General features: G+C 34.7%; 1 long non-coding RNA gene across 2 annotated transcripts; it reads left to right on the forward strand.

Annotated features, from left to right (window-relative positions):
• The first annotated feature begins 14,616 nt into the window (after nt 1–14,616).
• LOC107422627 (uncharacterized) lies at nt 14,617–17,163 on the forward strand. Of its 2 annotated transcripts, none has more exons than XR_009638462.1 (2): nt 14,617–16,477; nt 16,688–17,163. It is a non-coding gene; the product is annotated as an uncharacterized LOC107422627 (long non-coding RNA). The 2 variants fall into 2 exon arrangements; XR_009638463.1 differs by having other exon boundaries at nt 16,697–17,163.
• Nucleotides 17,164–20,197: the final 3,034 nt, after the last annotated feature.

Here is a 20,197-nt window from a genome sequence, read left to right on the forward strand (position 1 = left end):
TACAATGAAAATAATAAAATAAAAACTTTCCTAAGTTAATTTGTCCAGCGAATAAACAAATAAAAACCAAATAAAAGACTAATTTTCTAAAATGAAAAGTCAAAGTCAAATTAGGAAACTAATTGACTATCTTTCAAACTAAGTTATCTTTGGCCAATCATTGACTAATTTAAGCTCCAAATCAGCTTTCATAAGCCATGCAGGATGCCAAATAGGATTAATATTGGTTCCCACGCATTGCTTTTGATTGAAATAAGTCAAACTTGCTTAATCATCAAATGTAGTCAAAGCCAGCGGCAAAACTTATCATTTTTGGCCAAATTTTAGTGGTGTGTGCACAAGCTGGTTTTACATGCCTTAGCTACTGCCTTTTCATGAATCCATGGCCTTTTGGTGATATCAATTGAGATCAAAAAGTGTTGAACCCATTTCATGTCGCTTGGAGTCCATATTTGCACTAAAACGGCTATCCAGATCCATATCGGCCTCCACCACTTGGATGCTTAAAACAGGTTTTGAATTTTCAGGTGTTGACAAGCCCCTTTGAGAATTGATAACTCCTTTTATAAAGGCAAACAAGTTGTCCTTAAATCTCTGAGCTTGAGCTTTAGTGATCGGTCCAGCCTTCATCCGTATTGGATCATCATCCTAGTAGATAGTCGGTTGTGCAGGTAAGGATGGATTTTCATCATTCACTGCCAAAGAAAATTCAAGTTTTTAGCACATGAACATATGTATGTTTAATCGAATTGCAAAAAGAAACCAATAGCTTTCAACAGCATTGATATTTAATTACTATTTAACTAATTCGTCATTTAGTTATTGACACCATATTATGTCGTAAATGTCATATAGAATATGACACTTACATTAGCATCATGAGGCTCCTAGGATGACAATGACAGTCTTAGTTGGGCATTGTCCATATGTATTGATCGAGCTGCAGTAGAAGCCACCACATGTGCTTCAACTTGCTCCACAATTGGCGGGGATTGGTATTGTAGTTTATAATGACCACGAGTCCATAAGCTCATATAGTCCTTCAACAACTCATCATCACTTAGCTCTAAAGTTCAACATGCATCAAGCTGCAGTGTACATATTTGTAAATAAATATTATAGTTGAATCATGTTTTTCCAAATATTATATTTTTAAGAGATTGTTAATCAAGATATGTCATAAGTTTCCATCCCAATTTCTGAGGGATGTATTGCATATCCTTTTTATCCTTCGTTCTAATACCATGCTTCTGTAGCTCGGGAATAGTCTTGTAAGTCCGCACCTACAACAACAACTTCAAATTAACCATAACATGCAAATACAGATTGCTGACCTACAATAGGATTTCATATGCATATAAATGTATCTTTACACACACAAATCCAAATATCTTAGTTGAAAAGCTAAAGGCGAACCCTTAAGATCAATGGTGTTAGATGGATTTAGCATTACATCAGTATCAGATTTGATGAAGATGCCATGCAGTGCTTTAATAGTCAGCTTGCATATTTAGCTCCTCGATGGATAATTATTGAACTTGTCCAAATCCTCAACAAGATTAACAAAACTCATGTTAGTATTGGTTTTGCAAGGAATTCCTAATAGCCTAATGTTCAATAATATTAGCAAGGCTATCTTATATGCATCTTTGTTATTCTCGAAAACTGCATCCTCAAAATAAACTTACAAACCCTTTTTAGAGAGCAAGCTTGACTTATTTAGGTATTTCGTCTAGATATCATCTATATTTTTATCTCAAAGATCAAGATTATGGACAACAAAATTGGCACTGAACTTCAACTAAGTTACCAGTGTAAAATCTCATTCTATGAAACACACACCGTTACCATTAAAGTTGAACTCCATAACATTGTGGTCATTACACTTGATCATCCTAAATCCAACGTGATGTATCAATTGGCCCTAGTTCTCAAGCTTTTACATATTCAAGAACTACCCAAAGCACGTGTTTTCAAACTCCTATAGCTATAACATGTGTAGCTGACCTTAATGCATTGAATTGCCTTCCTCATATTAGCATATGACGAAACTTTATTGTACAATTTGTCATTGTCACTATAAAGATGCTTTTGAACTTGGGAATAACATATTATAATATATGTAACAACAATAACAATACAAACAAACGAAATAAAAAAAAAACTTAACAAACAATGATATTGAAATGCTTGTAAAATTTTATTAACAAAAAGGTGGGTATGAGACAGAGCTTTGCAACAGTACCTTGCCCCAGGGGACGAGGTTCGAAATTTTGAAGCAAGGTAGTTAATGGAGGTGGGTGCTGGACAAAACCTTAATTTGTTTCTCCTTCTCCTTGGATTGCTCCTTCACTTGCTTTGTTGATTGTTCCTTGGGTTGATCTTTAGGTTGCTTGTTTAATTACTCAGTGGGATGCACAGAGGCAGTCCGTACTTGTGTGGTTGGCTGTTGATGGGCATTTGGCTCATTATTGGCGTTTCTCTTCTTCTTCTCTATAAGTTTTTTTTTTTTTTTTAGTTTTTTGATTTGGTTAGAAGTTTTCTTAATCCTTGTCATTGTTTACGCTGCTGTAGAATATGAAAAAGAGATATAGTAGTAAAGGTGAGAGAGAGAGAGAGAGAGATTGGGGTGATCCTTGGGGGAGTGAATTATCAAAATTCTAAAGAATATAAAGTAACAAGGATGGGAGGGGTATAATTAATATTTGATTGGTTAAGGCAAATACAAAGTAGGCAAAATTATAAATTTTGAGAGGGGTGGACATATTTCAACACTTTTATTAAGATGTGGGCAACTGTAACAAATATCCCTAAAAGCATTGGCTCAATCCAAACTGATCCAAAGTCTCTGTCCAGTCCAAAAAGGCTTAATACAAACTTAAGTAAGCCTGGCTTATTTTTGGATTTGAGCAGGGGTTTTTTTGAAAAATGGCCACCCCATAAATCCATTTTTGAAAAATAGCAAATTCTTTTTTTTTTTCAAAAAACTAGCTAACTATGGACAAAAATACCCTTGGTTAAATTGAAAATTACGAAATACCTTTTTTGTTACCCTTTCTTTTTTCCTTCTTTCTCAAATAACCTGTGCATTTCATCTGCTCTCATCCATGCATTTCATCTGCTAGTGAGTTTGTTCTCGTTGGCATTTCATTTGCTCTCACTTTTTTTTTTTTTTTGTATTTTCTCACTTTTGAAGCTAAAGCCACGTAATTTTTTTTTTCTCTTTTTCTCTTCTTCCCATATTTTCTCAATTTTGTATTTTTTAAGTTTTTTTAACATGGGTATGTAATAAATTAGTTTGCGAGCTGTTATATTTGAGTTTAAAGATACTTAGGTGATAATGGTGTGGAAATGGAGGAAAAATTATGTAGAAATGAAAAATCGTAAAAACCAGTAAAATCGTAGGAAAATTGGCAAAAAAGATGAACTTCCACCATTTTTCTCCAGTTTGTTAGTTTTCGTAAATTTTCTGCTAATTTTTCACTAGTTTTCCGCTAGTTTTTTGCTTATTTTCCGCCAGTAGGAAAACACTATATTTGATCCAAAAAAAAAAAAATAGAATCGACTTTTTTAGAACAATTAATATGTTTGTTTAGTATTATTCATATTTTTACATATTTATTGATTTTGTTTAACGTTATTCATTTAATTTTGTAGTAAAATGGAAGATGATGACATTGTAATTGCAGTTTTATACAATGGAACATTCATACAAAATGATGGTGGTAATTGCGAGTATCGAAATGGTAAAAATATAATGGTTTCCATCAACAAAAGATGCACAAAATCAGAGTTAGAAGATGAGATTTTCAATTCTATTGAGATAGACTGAAATAAATATTTGTTAAAGCTAAAATGGATATATGGACGATATGCAAAAAAATTAGATCCTACAAAAATACACAGTGATAGGGATGTGAAATGCTTTATTTAAGAAGTGAGGAATGGAGAGATGACAATGATGCGGCGTCCATTGTATGTTGAGGTCATTTCAAAAATTGAACATGTATCTAGAAATATTCATCAAACAACCTTTGCTTTGGATAATAGGAGTAATTATCATTCTTTTGCTCGTCCTCCAATTGGCATTAATCTACCATAAGCTCCCGATGCTGATTACTAGCAATTTTTTTTTTAAGTGGTTATTGATTTTAAAAGTCAATACATTATTTGTTAAATCTATTATCATCTTATATATTAATTGTCGGTAAGACATAATATATATATATATATATATTATGTCATATCCTATTTTAAAGAAATATCAATAATACATGTAACAATGTATGACACCAAAAGATTTTATAGATAATAAATCCATTGGACTTTCATTCGTTAGGTTTATGACGTATTTTGCCTCCACTCTCATTTTTTTTCACTCCAATATTAATTTACTCATCTATTGGAATTTGATTTAACTGGAGAAAATTAGTTTTTGACAGGAGGAAAACGTTTCCAATGGGAGGAAAAAATTTCCGATAGTAGGAAAATGTTTCCGCTTGGAGGAAAAATTTTCCGACAAGCAAAAAAATTTACAGAAGCTGCAATTGAGCTAGATGTAAGAGCTTTGTGCATAATAGAATTTTAATAAACATGGCAAATTTTCTATAAGGTAAATTAGTTATCTATACATCAAAACACATCATTATCTTCATTAAATGAATATCATAAGCCATCATTATCTTTACAATTAAAAGCCTAATATAGGAAAAAGATGCATCTATATTGATCATATTGTTTAATTATTTATTGATCATATTGTTTAATGCCATATGCAAGTCCATGTTAAAATCAAAAAGATCTACTACATACAAGCCACTAACAAACAGAAACAAATGGAACACGTGTATGTCTAATGGCTTCATTCTTGGCCATGTAGTGGGCCATGCCTTTCAGATAGATGTCTTAATAACAAATCATCATAGCCAAATGTCAAGACAACTCCAGTAATTGGTTTATTTTTTTAGGGAACCAGCAACAACACCTTATTTATTGCAATTAACTACTTTTTTTTCATGACCACTCCAAGAGAGCCACATATAATCACAAAGCACTTTTCAACCTATTAATATTCCAAAGAACCTGTAATACACCACCTGTTAATATTTATAATTTTCAGCATGAAAAGAATTAGAAACAGCAATTTCAGTTTTATTTTACAATTGTTGCCACCTCATAAAAATTATATCACATTTAAGAATGAATTTGGCCAAAAAAATAAAAATAAAAGTAAAATAAAAGTGAGGTTTAGAAATAGGGCTACACAAATGCAAGAGGATGAAGACAAGAAGGTTATGTATTACCTAAGACCTACAAATGAACAATTCAAGGAAAAGAACAAATCATAGCCGTTTTTACCTACGTATAGATGATAGTAATAAAATGAGATATTGAAGAATTTCACATGTGTAAAGTGATCTTTGTTTGAATATGGATTTTCACCGCAGAGTAACTTTCAAGAACAACAGAAAAGAAAGCTTGTGAACTTGATTTTCACACATGAAACTTCCAGAAAAATAGAAAAATTTATGATGCTTGATTATTCAAATTTGGCACTTTACATTTCCTCAAGACATTAGATATGAGGGCTTGGCACAAAAAGATTTGAATTTTAGTCATTAACATGAAGGTCTGGTCTTGTAAGGGGAAGAATAGCATGAATTGCAAAAACAAAGAAGTGTTGAAGTGTGGCAATTTTGCCATTTGATGGTGCATGTCACCGGCTAGCATGCACACCTTGGTATCAAATCCTTTCCTTTTATGAGTTTATATTTTTTGTATGTTTTAAATTGATTCAAGGTATATTTTGATAATGTTTTGTGCCTAAGTTATGTATGCAAAATTATAGGCAAAATTATGCACAAAAGAGTAGGAATGTTATGCTTGAAGTGCCTATGGTGCTGGATTCATAATTTCCAGCAACATAGTTCCACTATTTATCTTATATCTCAGGTTGCAAATGGATTTTTGGGCTGCAATTTTGAGGGATGTCTACAGACATATATAGAAGACTATGGTTTAAATTTCAGGTCGAAATGACATGGGAAAGTCCATTTTCTATTCCAAACAGATTGCTGTATTTGATGGGCCCAGTATGCAGAGTATGGGCCAGTTTTGGAGCTGTTTGGCCCATGATCCGGTTCCAGAACTTTCCTAGCTCTTGGAACAATATTTATTGATGACCAAGGATGCTTCAAACCAAGTTTCATAAGCAGATACAAAGGGGAACTAAGTAGGTGAAGCTAGTTTGGTTGTTTACCCAAACTAGTTAAACAATAGGAACTTAGTTCAAACCATGTGCCACTTTTTACTATATTTGGAATAGACATGTTGCAGCTGGTTTTTGACTCTTTTGTGTATGAAAAGTTAGGTGTTGACCATTTTACTTTTTAAATTTCAAATACTTTACTCATTTTGTAAGCTCACATGCTTGGCATGTGTGAACTAGTTGTAATTTCAAGCTTATATTGTAAAATGAATGAAATGGCTACACATTTTAAGCCTTATTTTCAAAAGCCAACGTGTTCCTCTTCTTCTTATCTCTTCTTCAACACCTTAGAACACTTTAGGAACCCTAAAAACCAGAAAACACCATAACCAAAACCTAAAAACACAACTCACACACAACCATTCCCAAGAGCATCACCAAAAGCTTGCTTGTTGCTAACACTTCAAGCTAGCTTGCTCTTGGTCATAACCTTCTCACCCCAACAAATTGGTATCAGAGCAAGGCATATTTTTTGTGAGATTTGTGAGGTTTTTGGGCTGGTTCATTCCTTGAGAGTGAAGAGATACTTGAAATCACAAATATATTTTCATATTCCTTCATACTAGAAAGAAACATTCACATGGCTTCTTCAAGTTTTTCAACTCCTTCTCCTCCTATCTTCAATGGGGAGAACTACAACATTTGGAGTATCAAGATGCAAGCCTACTTGAAGGCTTATGGTCTTTGGGAGGTCACCATAAATCCCCAAGAACCCGAGCCTTTGAGACAAGGGGCAACGGTCAACCAAATCAAGCACCATGAGGAGGAATTGGCTAAAGGTTTCAAGGCTCTCACCGCCATTCATTCTTGTATTAGTGATACCATTTTCACAAGGATAATGGCATGTGAGAGTGCCAAAGAAGCTTGGGACAAACTTCAAGATGAGTTCCAAGGGAGTGCAAGGACAAGGCAAATGCAAATCCTTAACCTAAGGAGGGAGTTTGAGACTATCAAGATGAAAGACAAAGAAACGGTTAAGGAGTTCACCATAAGGCTTCTTAATGTGGTGAATCAAATTAGGGTGCTAGGTGAAAGATTAAGTGACCAAAGGATTGTGGAGAAGGTGTTGGTCTCCTTGCCCGAGAGGTTTGAAGCTAAGATATCTTCATTGGAGGAGTCAAGGAACCTAAATGAAATTTCCTTGACCGAGTTGGTGAATGCCTTGCAAGCTACGGAGCAAAGGAGGATTAGACATGAAGAATCAATGGAGGCTGCATTTGTGTCTAATCAACATCAAAAGACACATAATCAAAAGAAGAACAAGCTTAGGGTCATAAAGGAGAAAGGTGAAACTAGCAAACCCGAGAGGAAGTCCTATGAACCTTGTCACCATTGCAAGAAGAAAGGTCATCATCCAAGAAGGTGTTGGTGGAGGCCGGATGCATTTTGCCATAAATGTCAACAAAAGGGTCATGTGGAGAGAGTATGCAAGGCAAACAAGAAAGATAAGCAACAAGCAACTGTTGCTAAAGATAATGCAAGTGATAGTGAATCCGAAGAGTTGTTTGTTGCTACTTGTTTTAGTAGCATCAAGAATGATGAAGGATGGATCATTGATAGTGGAGCAACACACCATATGTCTCACAAGCATGAGTGGTTCACAAACTTGGATAGGAGCAGCCACAACAAAGTCAAAATTGGAAATGGAGCCTTGATGGAAGTGAAAGGCAAAGGAGATGTGGTGATACACACCACCAAAGGTATCAAAACTATCCATGATGTTCTCTATGTACCTTCTTTATGTGAGAACTTACTTAGTGTAGGTCAAATGCTTGAGAACAAATATGCATTACACTTCTCAAACATGACATGCAATATAGTTGATCCACATGGAAATGAATTAATGTGTGTTGGAATGAAGAACAAGAATTTTAGGTTGAATATGGATGAAAATGGTGCATCGGTTGCATTAAACACCAAAGTTGAGAACATCTCTCAACTTTGGCATAAAAGACTAGGCCATGCTAGCTTTAAGTCATTGGTAGGCACACATGAACTTGTTAGAGACATGCCATTGGTGGAGAAGCAAGAACATGTGTGTGAAGTGTGTCAAAAAGGAAAGCATACTAGGCTAGCATTTCAATCTTGTTCTTGGAGATCAAAGGAGAAGTTAGGACTTATACATTCGGATATTTGTGGTCCTATGAGTGTTCCATCCTTAAATGGCAGCAAGTATTTCATAACTTTCATTGATGATTACTCAAGAATGTGTTGGGTGTATTTCTTTGAAAGAAAATCACAAGCTTTGGAGAAGTTTGTAGAATTTATGAAGTTAGTGCAAAATCAATCCGGTTGCACTATAAAGGTGTTAAGGACGGACAATGGTGGGGAATACACAAGTGAGGCTTTCAAACAACTTTGTAAGGATCATGGTATAGTTCATCAATTCACTACACCATACACACCACAACAAAATGGTGTATGTGAAAGGAAAAACCGTACCATCATGGAGATGACTAGATGTTTGTTGTTTGAAAGTGGCTTGCCAAAGAAGTTTTGGGCCGAAGGAGTTAATACATCCATCTACATCCAAAATAGGCTTTACTCCAAGTCTTTGAGGAGTAAAACCCCATTTGAGCTTTGGTTTGGATATAAGCCTTCTCTTGATCATCTAAGGGTATTTGGAAGCATTTGTTACATCCTAGTACCACAAGAGAAGAGAGGAAAGCTTGATGAAAGGTCACAAGTTGACGTCTTGGTTGGCTATAGTGATGTGACCAAGGGATATAGAGTGTATAACTTGGAAACCAAGAAACTTGTGATAAGTAGAGATGTGAAAGTTGATGAGGAAGCTAAATGGGTTTGTGGTAAGGAGGAGTTGGCTAGTATGGATGAAGACAATCGGCTTGAAGCTCATGATAACGATGAGGAACAAGGAAATGATGAAGGTGCTGCCCATGATGATGAATATAATGAGAATGAGCTAGAAACCTCCATAGGGGCTGATTTGGAGATTGGTGATGGTGTGAGAGGCACAAGACCTCTTAATGATATTTATGAAAGGTGTAATGTGGCATTGAGTGATCCAATCAATGTCCATGAGGCTATGGCAAGAAAAGAGTGGAGACAAGTCATGCAAGATGAAATCGATGTGATAAACAAGAATGACACTTGGAGCTTGGTAACAAAACCGAAGGGAAAGAATGCTATTGGGGTGAAGTGGATTTTTAGGACCAAGTACAATCCGGATGGGTCCATAAATAAGCACAAGGCAAGGCTTGTTGTCAAAGGATATGCATAAGAAGCCGGTGTGGATTATGGAGAGACTTTTGCACCGGTTGCAAGGATGGAAACCATAAGACTTCTTCTTGCAATTTCGGCACAAAAGTCTTGGAAAGTATATCACCTTGATGTGAAGTCAGCCTTCTTGAATGGAATATTGAAGGAGGAGGTCTATGTTGTGCAACCCGAAGGTTTTGTGAAGAAAGAAAGTGAAGAGAAGGTATACAAGCTACACAAGGCCTTGTATGGCCTTAAACAAGCTCCTAGGGCATGGTATGCCAAGATAGATGGTTTTTTGACAAAGCATGGATTTAGGAGGAGTCCTAATGAGCCTACATTGTATATTAGGACTCATGGTTGCATGGTGTTGGTTTCTCTTTATGTTGATGACCTCCTAGTGACCGGTGGTAATGAGAAAGAAGTGAGCAACTTCAAAGGTGAGCTAGAATTGAACTTTGAGATGTCTAGCCTTGGAGAGATGAAATACTTTCTTGGAATTGAAGTTGTCCAATCATCCAAGGGCATCTTCATATCTCAAGAAATCTATGTGAAGGAGTTGCTCAAGAAGTTTGACATGGAGGATTGTAATAGCGTTGCCACACCTATGAATGAAGGCACCAAGTTGGTGAAGGATGATGATTCTCCAAAGGTAAATCCTTCCATCTATAGAAGTTTAATTGGTAGCCTTTTATATGTATGCTCTACTAGATCGGATATCATGTTTAGTGTGGCTGTTTTGTCAAGATTTATGCATAGTCCATCACAAAATCATCTTAGTTGTGCAAAAAGAATCCTAAGATATTTGAAAGGTACTAGTGATTTTGGTATATGGTACAAGGATGGCATGAATGAAGCTTTGCTTGGTTATAGTGATAGTGATTGGGCTGGTTCTTTGGATGATAGCAAGAGCACATCGGGCTACATTTACACTCTTGGAAATGGTCCTTTCTCATGGAATTCCAAGAAGCAACAAACCGTTGCACAAAGCACTGCGGAAGCCGAGTATATTGCTTGCTCAAGTTGTGCTAATCAAGGTGTTTGGCTTAGGAAATTATTGGAGGACTTGAGCTTGAAGCAAGAGGAAGCCACGGTAATATTGTGTGACAATACTTCAGCAATAGCAATTGCACAAAATCCAGTCCAACATGGGAGGACCAAGCATATACCGGTCAAGTATCATTCCTTAAGGGAATTTGAAGCACGTGGTGAAGTGAAGTTGGAGTATGTGACTTCCGAGGAGAACTTGGCGGATATCTTCACCAAGCCATTGGGAAAGAAGCGATTTGAGATGTTGAGAGGACTTCTCAATGTCTCATACAAAATTGCCAAGGAGGAGTGTTGAAGTGTGGCAATTTTGCCATTTGATGGTGCATGTCACCGGCTAGCATGCACACCTTGGTATCAAATCCTTTCCTTTTATGAGTTTATATTTTTTGTATGTTTTAAATTGATTCAAGGTATATTTTGATAATGTTTTGTGCCTAAGTTATGTATGCAAAATTATAGGCAAAATTATGCACAAAAGAGTAGGAATGTTATGCTTGAAGTGCCTATGGTGCTGGATTCATAATTTCCAGCAACATAGTTCCACTATTTATCTTATATCTCAGGTTGCAAATGGATTTTTGGGCTGCAATTTTGAGGGATGTCTACAGACATATATAGAAGACTATGGTTTAAATTTCAGGTCGAAATGACATGGGAAAGTCCATTTTCTATTCCAAACAGATTGCTGTATTTGATGGGCCCAGTATGCAGAGTATGGGCCAGTTTTGGAGCTGTTTGGCCCATGATCCGGTTCCAGAACTTTCCTAGCTCTTGGAACAATATTTATTGATGACCAAGGATGCTTCAAACCAAGTTTCATAAGCAGATACAAAGGGGAACTAAGTAGGTGAAGCTAGTTTGGTTGTTTACCCAAACTAGTTAAACAATAGGAACTTAGTTCAAACCATGTGCCACTTTTTACTATATTTGGAATAGACATGTTGCAGCTGGTTTTTGACTCTTTTGTGTATGAAAAGTTAGGTGTTGACCATTTTACTTTTTAAATTTCAAATACTTTACTCATTTTGTAAGCTCACATGCTTGGCATGTGTGAACTAGTTGTAATTTCAAGCTTATATTGTAAAATGAATGAAATGGCTACACATTTTAAGCCTTATTTTCAAAAGCCAACGTGTTCCTCTTCTTCTTATCTCTTCTTCAACACCTTAGAACACTTTAGGAACCCTAAAAACCAGAAAACACCATAACCAAAACCTAAAAACACAACTAACACACAACCATTCCCAAGAGCATCACCAAAAGCTTGCTTGTTGCTAACACTTCAAGCTAGCTTGCTCTTGGTCATAACCTTCTCACCCCAACAAGAAGCTTTAACGCCAAAATGATAATTTTAAATTCAAAGATTAATAACCTCCAACATATTTTGTAATTTCACTAACATAGTCTTTAGCTTAATAGCTCCAACTTATTTTGTAATTTCACTAACATAGTCTCTAAAGTTTTTACAACTTAATAGAAATTCAAATTTCTTTCTCCGAATTTTCTATTCAAATTCAATCTAAGAAAGATTCAAATTCCACAATCCAGCAATTCCAACATAAATCAATCTACATAAAAACCTTATTCCAAAAATCATTTCTTACAGCAATTTTAAAATGAGAAACCACGTTGAGTTTAATCAGAAAACAAAGTTTCCTTCTTCAACAATTATATAGCAGATATCAAGTGTTTTCCATTCAATCCCAACAAAATTTTAGACAAATATATCAAAGAATTATTATATTGACTCTAAAGAATACAAAGTTCATACAGAGCTGTGAGGAAACTCATGTTTCAATCAAAGACAATAAAAACACAAAAAGTAATGATTCATATGAACCAAAAAAGTAGGAAAAGAATATAGAATAGAATGAAAAATAAAAAAAATAAAATAAAACATGTACCATTTGCTGTCTCTGGAAGCACTGAAACCATTTAAATAGCTAACAATACGACCGAAAATACCCAGAAAGCATCATTGAATCTCTTAAGCTAATGAAAAAAGCTCGACCTAGAAAACAACTCATCGAAACAAGTGGGTTATTGAGAAATTCCCAACAATTCCTTATATTTTCTTGCAATCTTTATTATTATTATTATTATTTTTCTCCAAGCCAGGAAAAAAATCCCAAACAGCTTGAAAAAAGAGAAAAAGCTAGGAAGTCAGAGAGAGACTTCGATGAAACCATTTCCCAACAATTTCCTCCCTGAATCCTGGCAGTCATGCCAGCCATTAACGAACCTGGAAACCATTTGACAGAAACACAATCTCTCTCTCTCTCTCTCTCTCTCTTTGGGTGGCTCTTAATCGAACTACTCTTGTCGAGACAACGATGGGGTGAGGATGATGCCGACAAATAGGAGAAGGATTCGATGAAAATGGCGACCGAGATGATCTTTTTCAAAAAGCCCTAGCTAAGTTTTCAACTGGAAAAGTAGAGAAAATGAAAACAAAAAATAAGGAGAAAAAAAAAAAAAAAGACAAATGGCGTTTTGATAAAGAAGAGAACAAAAACAAATAATAATAAAAAAAATATAAATAAAAATACTTTAGTCCGAATGTAAAATATTGATTAGTTTTTTTATAAAAAAAAAAAATTTACTATTTTACAAATTTTAGATCGTACGGTAGCTATTTTTTAAAAAAACCCTTTGAGCAGGATTGGGCAACTCAGTTTACACCCACGCTGTTTCTCTATATTGTTCTCATTAACAGTTCATATCAGGGACAAGTCCAGATGTAGGCTTTGGTGAGCCATGGCCTCCCTCCCATTTTAAAATCCTTTTTTGGGAAAATTTGGCCCAATATCTATATATTTTGCTCTGCAATGAAATCTACCCTTTCTTCTACAAATTTTTTTCATCTATCCACCTATTCCTCATTTACTCTTGATGAAAGTAAAAAATTACGCACATGTTCTTTCAGAGTCTAGGTTGCGGGGGAGAGATCACCTTATGATCGTAGTCATTAGTTTTCTTTCATTTAAGAATTGGATAAAGGGCATTCCATCCCAACTCCCAAATTTTCCAAGAAATCCAAAAAAAGGAAAAAAAAGAAAACAAAAAAAAGAAGAATCAAAGAATAGAAACAAAGACCAGAAGGAAAAAAAGCAAAAAAATAAGAATAATGGTAAAATTATCTGGCCCTTGCAACCAGAAGAGATGGGAGGAATGACTCTTCGAATTCTAGGCTTTCAAGCATCTTCAAACTTGCATGAGAGCTATCAAATGAGTTAATAGAAATCTTGCACAGTGCACACCGATCGAAGCTATAAGGTGGGATGAAAGCCGATGAAGATTTATCAGCAGATCAGAGGTGTATTTATCAGAATGTGATGTGGGAGAGGAAAAGTTGCATCTGTTCGTTGGGAGAAAAATAAGAGGGCTCCATTCAGGTCTAGAGGAATAAAAGTGTATTTCAGGAGAGATGTGCTCTGTTCAGGTTTAGGGCAAAAAATATTTTTTTGGGGAAATTGGTGAGGAAAAGGGAAATCGGCCCTCAAATAAAATATCAAATTAATTATAACTATAAATACACTTAAAAATGTGTATTTATAGTTATAATTATAGTTACCGAACAACTTCTAATAAAATAAATAGATTGTATTTAATTCCTAATGGTAATATATTCAATTAATAATTTAATCTGTTTTTCTTATAAACTTGTTATTAATCAATATTTTATTTTTGAGTTTTAATCTATTTTTCTATTTGATAATTGATATAATATTTTTAAATAGTTGTTTTCTATTAAATGTATTGTTTACTTGCAATACTCACATTTTGTTAATTTTGTTTGCAATAATCACATTAACATTTCACTAAATATTAAAAATTGTTACAGTATTGCAAAGTTGTCTAAATAATGTATACTATATATTTTTTCAACTACTTTCTTTGTAAAGTATTTTTACTCTGCACTCATATTAATTTTTTCATATTTTTGTTCTTTCTATGTATAATAAATTATTATATATGTGATAATTATTTTATTCATATTAAATACTATACACCATAATGAACTATTCTAGTTCAGTCCGTAAACATATACTCCTCTTTAGAATTTTGCTTCAATCCTTGCTTCCAGCTTTTCCCTTCCTTTGTTTTTTTTTTCCTTTCTTTTTTTGAATAAAAGATTCATAGTCCTTGGCTCTTTTGTTTTATGGTTTTTACTTATTGGAGTTTCTCGCTCAGGTCAAACTCCACATCAACTATTTTCTGTTTTTAAATTTTGTTTCAACTTAGTTAGTTAGTTAACAATGTTTGTTAATTAGTTGGACAGCTGTCTTAATTTGATTGGTCTAGTCTTCTTTGTATCTGTATAAGCAAGCTTCTATATATAGGAGAGCTTAGCTCTGTTTCGTGGTCTTTGTAAGTTTCTGAGAACTTTCTCAAGAGAGAAATAGTAGCAAGAAGATAAAATTCATTATCTTAAAATTTCTTTTTCTTAATTTAATATCAGAGCAGAGAAATCTTCAACAGTGGCAGATAAAGTTCCACATCCTCTGCCATCTAATTTTCTTAGTATCTCAGAGGTCGATCTTGTGCGCACTGATCTGATTTCTATTTCACCGTTTCCCAACATAATACTCAAGCTTGATGCTGGTAATTTTCTGATCTGGAAGCTTCAAGTCCTGCCGATTCTGAGAGGCCATAAGCTGGACAAATTTGTGCTTAAAGATGAACCACCGTTTATGCAAGAAATTGGTGCCCTAGAGTGCAAAATTGACGAAATAAATTCTTAATCGTTACTCTTCGGAACACGTCTCTGGATTCTACATGATCAATTGCTTCAAGGTTGGATTGTAGCAGCAATTTTTTCTTTTATAGCTAGATTGGTGATAGATTTGAAAACTTCTCATCGAATTTGGTGAGTTTTTGAGCTGAATTATGCTTCCAAATCAATGATGAACTTGCTGCAGATGTGTATAGTTGCAGAATAGGAAAAAGGGATCGAACAATATAGCTTCATATTTCTTGAAGATGATGTCTATGGCTGATCAAATGGCAGCTGAAGGAGGTTTTGTTCCAGAAGAAGATCTTGTTTCTTACATCTTAAGAAGTCTTGGACCAAAGTATGAAATGCTAATAGTCAGTCTGCAACACGTTCAACACCCCCAAGTCTTGAGGAGGTAAAACAACATCTTATTTACTATGAAGATCGTCTTGAAGTTCAAAATTGTGCTGGTGTAATGGATTTTGTACCAAATCTTGCAAGCTCTCCTGTAAATTTGGTTGGATTAGATCTGTTACACAGTAAAATTCATGATTTACCCTCAAATCCTGTGTCTAATTCTACCTCTATGTTAATTGCCACACTTTTGGTGAATAAAAATTCTCTGAATGGTAGTACCAATTTGTTACCGGTTAGCCCTTCTTCCTCCGTAATTATAACAAATGCTTTTGATGTTTCAAATGATTTTGTGGTTTCAAAGTCTAAAAGCAAGAATAAATTCAGAAATAGGAGACGTTAATGTCAAATTTGTTAACGAATGGGACATACTGCTAATGTTTGCTATTTTAGACATAGCAAATCACCTCAATCTGTGACGTGTTCAACTGTACCACCATTTGCTATGAGCAGTCTACAATTTTTAGGATATGGGGCATCATCACCTTTGTAATATGGTACATCATTTAACAATCAATTTGGGCATCAAATGAGAAATTCAGCCTTTATGTTACCTAGTTTTGTACCGTCAACTGGTCAGACTTTCATTCCTACTATGCCACAATGGCATCCTCACCCATTACCAGTTTCACAGGTTGTTTCAGCCTCATAGATTGAACCACCAAGAGACAATAAATCTTTTAAGAATCATTCAGCACTATTTACTACTCCTCTTTTGGCTCGAGACACAAACTGGTATCTTGATAGTGGAGCTATAAATCATGTAGCAGCTACAAGTACTGGCTTGCTCCAATACTTTGATTATAATGGTAAGAACAAGTCCTTGATAAGAAACGATCAAGGTATTGATATTGTTGGCATTGGCAATACTATAGTTACTTGTGAATCTGGTTATTCAATACTTCTCAAAAGATATTCTCATTGTTCCTACAATTGCTAAGAATTTACTTAGTATTTCAAAGTTGACCTGTAATAACAATATTGTGGTGGAATTTCATGCTAACTATTACTTGCTTAAGGATAAGCAGCTAGGAGTGATTGTTCTTAAAGGAATTTTTGATGCTGGACTATACAAATTGGAATTGCCATGGTCAAACTCTGCTGTGATTCAAGAAGATGCTGATCAAAAGAAATTTTATCCCTTTCAAAAAGTTTAAGCCACTGAGATTTCCAATAAGAAGCCTCTATATAATCAACAAGTTGCAGATGTTGGACTTCCAGCTTTTTCTAAAATGAAGTCTTGTGATAACCAGTCAGCTTTGTAGATTTTCTTTCCTTTTAAGAAATACTCTCTGTTACTGCTTTTTCCAGTTCAAGAGATAATCTGTCTTATATTACTTGTAATGCTCTTGCTGTCAATAGTAATAAGAATGTTGATGACAACTTTAACGTTTTACATCAGAGAATAGGACATCCTTCAGTTGTATTACTATGGGAAGTGTTAACTCTTTGTAATAAGTTTTTTTCTAATAAAGAGATTCTTCAATTTTGTGAAGCTTGTCATTTTGGTAAACAACACTGGAATCTTTTCCTTCATCTTCTAATATTAGTCATGGGATACCTGATTTGCTGCATACTGATTTGTGGGGTCCATCACCCATTTTGTCTAAAGATGGTTATAAATATTATATCCATTTTGCTGATGATCACACTAGATATACTTGGATTTATCCTTTAAAGCTATAGTCGATGCTCTATCATGTTTTATTCACCTTCATCAGATGGCTGAGAGACAATTTGGTGTAAAGTTGAAATGTTTACAGTCAGATTGGTGTGGCAAATTTCATAGTTTGACTCCATATCTTCAGCGGTGTGGAATTCTTTTTAGGCATCTTTGTTCACATACTCATACTTAAAATGGCCAAGCAGAGAGAAAGCATCGACACATTACTGAGGTAGGTTTAAGTTCATTAGCTAATGCTCATATGATTCTAAAGTACTAGTGAGAAGCATTTAGTTCTGCTGTTTATTCGATTAACAGAACTCCCACAGTAGTGTTAGATTACAAAAGTCCTTTTCAGAAGCTATATAATCAAATGCCAAACTATGGTTTTCTTAAAGTTTTTGGTTGTGCTTGCTATCCATATTTGAGACTATATCACAATTAGAAGCTTCACTTTTGAACTTCAAAATGTGTTTTTGTTGGTTATTTAACTGAACACAAGGGATACAAATGTCCAGATCCCTCTAGAAAACTTTATTTTGCAAAAAGTGTTGAGTTTAATGAGTTTGACTTCCCCTTTGCTAAAGATTCTGTTTCAAAAAATCAACCTATTGAGGTTTCTTTCTCCTGTCCACATGATCAGTATTCAAATTCATCATTGTTCAAAGTCAATACTACACCCACAACTCCAATAGGCTTTTAGATGTTATCTATAGGTGAGCACATTACTAAGGCTTTCTCATCTCAATCTTAGTCCTCTACTCCTACAAATTCTTTTGATTCTACTTCCACAATTCCTCATAGTCAGTCTACAAGATCACAAAAGAACTCACATGAGCTAAGTCAATGATCTTCAGTTTTAGAGTCCTATTTAGATCATGATCTTATTTCTATGTCGACTACTGTTTCTACTGTAGATAGTCACGTTTGCCTTTACAATCTCAAAAGTCAAAATTTTCAACTTCTTTTGGAATTGACATTTATGTTGACTTACTTATTCAGCATAATAAGCACCCCATGCAGACTCGTTCTAAAAGTGGTACTATAAAGCCCAAGGTGTATGTCTCAGCCAAGGAAATTTCAGATACAACAATTGAAGATAAAGCTTCAATTTCTTCAGTTTTTGAGCCTCGTACTATCAGTGTAGCTTAACAAAGTCTAGAATGGAAAAGTGCTATGGATGTTGAGTTTAATGCACCTATTCATAATAATACATGGACTCTAGTTCCTTATTCTTCAAACATGAATGTTATTGGACATAAGTGGGTGCATAGAGTCAAGTATAATGTAGATGGTTCTATTCAACGATATAAAGTAAGGCTTGTAGGTAAAGGTCTTCATCAAAAACTAGGTTTTGATTATTTTTGAAACCTTCAGTCCAGTGGTCAAATCCACTACTATTTGAGTGATTCTCATGCTTGCTTTATCCTATAATTGGCCCACACGTCAATTGGACTTCAATAATGTATTTTTAAATGGTGATCTACAAGAAACTATGTATATGACACAACTTAAAGGATGTATAAGTGCTCAATTTCCTGATTATGTCTGTAGGTTGAATAAAGCTTTGTATGGTCTTAAGTAAGCTCCTTGTGCTTGGTTTGATAAACTTAAGAAACCTTTATTTCGACGTGGGTTTATTAATTCTGTGGTAGATAATTATCTTTTCATTCTCAAGACCTCAATCGTTCATGTGTTCGTTCTAGTATATGTGGTGATCTTGTTAACATAGTTTCAAGTTTAGAATTAGTTACTACTCTTATTACTCAAATTCATAGAGAGTTTCACGCAAAGATATTGGAGATTTATCTTACTTCCTTGGTTTAGAAGTAAAAAGGACAAAAAGTGGCATATTTATGTCTCAGACAAAATACATTTAAGATTTACTTGTTCAGATCAAAATAGATACGGCTAAAGCTTGTTCCATTCCTACGATCTCTTCTAATCATTTGTCTTTATATGATGGTGATATTCTTCTTCAACCTAAGCAATATCGGAGTACTGTTGGTGCTTTACAGTATCTCACTATTACCCACCCTGAGATAATCTTCACTGTCAATAAGTTGTGTCAATTTGTACACTCACCTCGTACTACACATTGGGAAGCCTGCAAACACCTTGTACGGTATCTCAAAGGACTCCACATCATGGTTTGTTCTTAAAGAAATTTTGGTTTTTCATGGTTATGCAGACAGTGATTGGGCAAGCAATTTTGATGATTGGCTATCATGTAGTGGATACTATGTATTTTTTGGTCTTAACGTTTTTAGTTGGAGTTCTAAGAAGCAATCTATTGTTGCTCATTCTAGTATTAAAGCTGAATTTCGTGCCTTGGCTCATATCACTTGTGAACTTAGTTGGTTGGAGTTCTAAGAAGCAATTTGTTGTTGCTCATTCTAGTATTAAAGCTGAATTTCGTGCCTTGGCTCACATCACTTATGAACTTAGTTGGTTAACTCATCTAGCTTATGAGTTACAACTTGAATTACCATCTCCAATTGTCTGATTAGATAATATTAGTGCTGCAGCATTTGCTTCAAATTCAGTTTTTCATGCTTGGACAAAACACATTGAGATTGATATTTACTTTGTTCGTGATAAAATTTCGAATAAAGAGTTGGAAATTCATTATGTTCCCACAGCAGAACAAACTGCTAATATTTTCACAAAGGCTTTAGGAACCACTCCTTTTCTTTTCTTAAGAAACAGATTTCGCGTGGTACCTATTACTTAGTTACTTTCTCTCAAGCTTCTTCCAGTTTCTTGTTTAAAGGGAGGGTCTTGGAGTGTAATTCTATTTCAACTAACGTAGTTAGTTAACAGTGTTTGTTAAGGCCAGCTATCTTAATTTAATTGGTTTAGTCTT

Source organism: Ziziphus jujuba, chromosome 3 (assembly GCF_031755915.1).
Source record: "Ziziphus jujuba cultivar Dongzao chromosome 3, ASM3175591v1".
NCBI classification, from domain to species: domain Eukaryota; kingdom Viridiplantae; phylum Streptophyta; class Magnoliopsida; order Rosales; family Rhamnaceae; genus Ziziphus; species Ziziphus jujuba.